The 5,856-nt window shown below is 39.5% G+C and overlaps 1 protein-coding gene across 3 annotated transcripts in view; it reads right to left on the bottom strand.

The window, feature by feature from the left end:
• MAPKAP1 (MAPK associated protein 1) overlaps nt 1-5,856 on the bottom strand; it is a 112,231-nt gene that overhangs the window by 76,007 nt on the left and 30,368 nt on the right. The window lies entirely within an intron of this gene.

Here is a 5,856-nt window from a genome sequence, read left to right on the forward strand (position 1 = left end):
GGAGCCACCGGGGCCGGGCGATGGCCGCGGCCGGCAGGCCCGTGAGGGAGCGGCACGGCCCCCGGGGGCTCAGACCCGCTCCCTGCCCACGCAGCGGCGCTCAGCGCGAGCGCTCAGCCACCGTCACAAGGCACCTCCCTGTCTGCTGATAAACGGCTTTTCTGTAGGAAATAACAAAACAGTTTCTGAAGTACTTTAAATTGAGCAACAGTCGAGCTTAATGTGTTCTAATCGCTGTAAGGATGCCCAAGGCCTGCGTGCTCTGGCTGGCACGGCGCTGCCTGGCTGACCCCTGGGCGCACGCTTCGCTCCTCGCAGTGCCACCTCCCGCCACGCCAGCCGCCACGTGTGATCAGGCTTCAGAAACACTACAGCCTTGACACAATAAAGAACAAACCAGGCATTCTTAATATAGGGGTGTGTTATTTAAATACAACTCAGAGAGCAGCACTACTCACGTTAATCATGTATTACGAAAGAAAACTTATTTTAGAAAGTGGTAATTTTTCAGTTAAGAATCTCCATCTTAAGGAAAGCATGACTGGACTCAATCTGCATAGCAGATGTGATGCCACACGTAGGGACCAGAATTATGAAACCCTACATTATTATCGATGCACGTCAGCGATGGCAAGAGATGCTCACTATTACACGAGACCTCACTCCCCGTCCTGAACGGGTGAAAAGATTTACAAGGAGCTGCAGCACGCTGACAGGGAAGCAGGACACAACTACGTGCTCCCGGCAGTTGTTTCAGGTGCCTAAAGCCCAAGGGTGCAGCTCTGGAACTGGGCTGAGCAAGAGGCTGCAGCCCACACCTGCAGTGCCCATTGTGACACTGCCTGTCCCTGACCTTCCCCGTCCGTGTCCCTGTCCCCTCTCCTGAGCCGGCAGCAGCGCACAGCACTGCACGGGCACGGTGGGGTGCAGCACCATGGCGAGAGGCCGCAGAGCTTCCCCAGAGCCCCCAGCCAGGAACGTGCTGCTCGGCCGTGCTGGTGTGCGGGGAGCCCAGGTGAGCGGGATCGCCCCCGACAGGGGTGATGCCAAGCAACGCTGCTTGTACCTAGCCAAACGAGGTGCAAAGCCAAGCCAGGAGGACAGCACAGCCTCCGCTTCGGCAGAAGGGAAATACCACTCCGGCAGCTGCGTCTGCCTGTCTCACCACGTCATGCCACCTGGGGCACAGACATCACAACAAGGAGAGTTAAAGCAAGTCTTCCAAAACTTAGAAGGCTGTGTAACTTAGATCTTGAGTTGTTCGCACAGCATAAAAAGACACTATACACAACTCTAATAAATCTCTCCTAACGACTACCTGCAACATTATGTATATTTTATTACCATGTTAGAACCAGGTGTGTGCTGGAGCAGACTAATGTGCACGCAATCCAAACACCATTTGAAAGGTCATATAAATGATAACGCGGTAAGTATCTTTATTTAAAGTATTTTAGTAGCGTGCATGTTTTATGTAAACCACTAACATTGGCAGAAAAAGCAACTGCTTTAAAAAAAATACGCAAACTTATTCAGATGGGGACATTCTATGCAGCTCTGGGGCAGAGTATTTAAATAAAAGATATTTCACAGATTTTAATACTGGGTTGTTTTAAACATTCTCAATACTAAATACAACGGTATCACTTTTTTCATAAGTTCTTTATGTACTTTCTTTGAATATAACTATTTAATACTGGAGACTGTGGAAAACATTTGTTCATGATTATCCAGAAACACACTTAAACAAGACTGAAACAAGAGCAGCATGCAAAAATGTATTTAAGGACTATCATCCCAAAATGCTGCTAAAAGCTATTAACCAGTACGTGTTAATTGCCACAGCATTCATATTAATTTTCACTTCAGGCCCGACATTGTGGAATATTTCCCCTGATACATTTTAAACAAAGTTTAATTTAAGGAACTGCTTCTATCAACACTTATGAAAATTAACAGCCAAGCAATTAGCACTCATGAATTATCCCTGCCCCCCATGCTTTCCACAGCATCATTTTTAAAACAGTTGCTGTAAGAGAAGTTGTTGGTTTTTAACACATTACCAAAATTACCCACAAAAAAAACGGATACCATTCAGAGGCACCATTCCTTGCAATAGGATTTTTAGTATCTTTCCAACCAAAATTCATGGTTACCTATTTTTAAATTATCTCCAGTAGTAAGCAAGCCCACAAAGCCCCTATAAGGTCAGAAAAACTAGAAGACTTTCTTAAAGTCTTGATTGTCAGCTAGTAATGATGGATTTTGCAATAATATTGAGAAGACTAGTCTGCATGCAGGTAAAGTTTTTGGCCTTGCACATCAAGTTTATTCTAGAGCTGAACAATCCCTTTTTTACATCTTGATGTCAGCTTTCTTCTTTGACTATTTTGCATATCTTTGGCATTTAGTTTTATTTATTTATTTATTTTTCTCAACAGTCCTGTAGCACTTTGGTGTTTGTTAACGTTCTTCTAAGGATGTAAGAGCAGCCATTTGGTGAGAGGCATCTCAAAAACTGAATTGATAAGACACTTCAGTCATTAGAATTTCTTAAAGGTGGCAGAGACTACAAAGAAAAATGGATGTGGATGGGCTTCAGAGATGACTTCCACGGGAACTGTAAACAGGGGCCTTAACTAGAGTTAGTCATGCAGGTTCCTGCAGAGCTGAATAGCCGATTCTTGCATGACTTTCCTCCGTCCCAGTAATGAGAACTTGGCAACAATTTTCTTCTTACTTACTTTTGCTAATGGTCGTGAGGTTGAATAGCTTTGACACTAATACTGTACTAAATCAGTATCCTTTATGACTAATATCTCAGATAAGACTCATCACCCCCCTTTCCAGCAACTCACGCAGACTATACTTGTGATTTGAGAAAAATTATTCTGAATTTCTAGAGAATGAAAAGATGTATGTTTATAAAACAATTAATGAAAGCAGACAGGTAATACTAGAACCTCTTTTTGAATATCAAATTAAGAGAAGCAGAATGATTAAGGTCTTGATTCTGCAACAAAGCTTACCACTAAAAATTAATGGTCATTATCTTGTAATTGTGGTTACTCCTGAAAAGAAATGTTAATCTGAATGTTGTGAATCTCACAGTTTTGTCACTGAAACAAGTGGTTACTCTGCTCTTGTGTTTCATTGCTGGTACATGGCTATGGCTTTCAACTCTGTCTTATGGTCTGTCTTAGTTTCCCAACCTTATCAACAGTCAGCCAGTTGGGACAATAAGCCATCAAAATATGATTTCTCAAATCTTGTAAACAGCAATATAGCTGAACTTACCTATAAAATGTTTGATGATTTAGTTCGTATGCAGATAAAGGAAACCGATATGGCAACTGTTTTCTTAAGCCTTCAAATAATTTACTATACAAATGACAACTGAATTAATAAATAAGGCTTATTTTCATGCAATAATCTTAGCAAGAGTTTGCAAGATTTATTAACCAAGATGTACAACTCACATGATTTACAAACCATGCAAGCAAGAGTTAGGTTTACATTAACCACATTAAGGAAAAGCTTGAATATGCAGGCATGAGAAGTTCTAAGTGTGTCTTCTGGTTAGAACTGAAGTTTTACAATGCGCATGAAAGCCACAAGTCTGTCCTGTGTAACCATGTGCCAAGAGTCACCTGAATTCTTGAACTGATTAGAATGCTTCCAATGTAGTTGCATTTCACAAGCCATATTCTCTAATTTTTCGGTAATTAATGAACTGATCAGAACAGGAAGAAATTAGAGTGCTTTAAAATTTTATTATTTCATAAAATTGCAGAAGTGGTTATGAAAAAGACACTAAATCTGGCAGAAAACGCCTGCAAGATGTAAGCTTTTTAATGAATTAGTTGATGTTACTGCATGCAATGTTTTCTTATTTTTAACTAATTAGCTTAAAACAATACATCAAAAGCTGGGGAGGGGTGGGGCAGGGCAAGGAAGACCCTGCATAGAAAGGTTTTTTTTTTTTTTAGCATTTCAGGTCAGTTAGGGACTGAATTAGCGGTAAGTTGGAACCATTCAGCGTGCAGTTAACCACCCACATGAACAAAGCTCACATGCTGCAAATGAAGAGCTTTCCTGAAGGTTTACCAGAAAACGGGTGTTAGCCAACAAGCTGAAAGCTTACGTTACAATACTCAAATACATTTATATAAAAGGAAGGGCCTGGCTATAATCTCAAAGATTTCAGAGCCGCTGTGATCCCTTGAGTAAATACATAATTAAGTAGGTAGTTTTTTTTTTTTTTTTTTTTTTTTAAAGACACGTTTAATTAGGCCCCTAGCCCCTCCTTATCCCCCATGCCTCTCCCCAATTAGGTATCATTTCCCCAAGAGATATGTGGCTCTGTTAATTATGTAAATAAGTCACGCACTATTCCCTGAAAGAATTGCATTTATCTGAAAAATACTGCTCATCTATTATCAATAAAAATAAACACCAGATCAATGACATTTAATTCAAAATATTTTTAAAAGAAAAAGAGAATCTCGATGTTTATATTACTGCCTGAAAATACTACAAAATTCATGTAAGTAGAGTAAGTCACTAGCAAACTATGTTTCCTCTACATCTCAGATGGTCAAGTAGGTATTAAAAAATTGGCAATAGATACAGAAGTCTAGCGAATAAATTTTATAAGCACTCTATTGAAACACTTACCAGAGTAATATAAACAATATTTTTATAATTAATATAGTCTGTTTATAGCCTAACAAAACACCAATTCAATTATTTTGGAGAGTTAAATAAGTATTTTGATTTCTAAATCACACACAAGCTGATTTATATCACCCTACACATCACAACTGAGTAACACTGATGTATTTCATTAATATCTGGAACTAATTTGTACAGTACAATTTCCTTCAAATGGAACAATCACCTGCTAAATATATCAGACAAATATGAAAATTAAGATGTTCATTACAGTCAACTAAATTCATATAAATAGATAAAAAGCAAATTTGATTATCAAAATGGGAGGGAAACATGCTTAAGTTTCTCCAATTTCTGATAAAAATTCTAGCAGGGATCCCAAATCATGCTCAAGTATTAAATCAACAAGACTGGGACGCCATTCAACTATAATAAATTCCCCTTAAAGAAGTATTGATGTTATTTTTACTTCCACTGTCTGTAACTGTTGGAAGTACATGTAAACATTCGCCAAACTGGAATTTCATGAGATAAGAACAGCAAGGTATCTTAGTGTTGTCAGCAAAGTAGTGCTATCATTTATTAACGAGGCCAGACATTTAGGAAAACTGAATTTGCATTATACTTACTCGTCCACAGTAGATGAAGTAAGAATAGAGGCAGCTTTTGCGACATGAACTTCATGGTTTAAAAGTTACCATTCTACAAATACCCTAACTACTTCTAAATATGCCAGTGGAGTTACATATCTGACTTTCCACTTTAAGAATATTTCACAGAATATGAAATCTTCCATCAGAATGGCAATGAAGCTCAAACTTCACACTCTCATAGGAGACTCCACAAAAAAAATCCAACTGAAAAATGATCCATGCAGTATTTATAATTGTTTCAGAAAAACATGACACTGATCCACCACGTTTATATTTCAGTATAGGCTTTATGACATCAAAAATAAAAGAGTAACTAGTTTGCATACAAGGAAATATAGTAATCCACAATGCTGAGCAATAACAAATGCAAGTTCTTAAAATGAGTGCAGACAAGGAATCAATCTAAGCTCCCTAGGTTTGTAGTGAACCTCCTCAACTTGTTACATAAATGAGTACTTACACAGAACTACATTCTTTAGTCCTTGGGGGGGGGGGGGGGGGGGGGGGGGGGGGGGGGGGGGGGGGGGGG

Source organism: Oxyura jamaicensis, chromosome 17, assembly GCF_011077185.1.
Source record: "Oxyura jamaicensis isolate SHBP4307 breed ruddy duck chromosome 17, BPBGC_Ojam_1.0, whole genome shotgun sequence".
NCBI classification, from domain to species: domain Eukaryota; kingdom Metazoa; phylum Chordata; class Aves; order Anseriformes; family Anatidae; genus Oxyura; species Oxyura jamaicensis.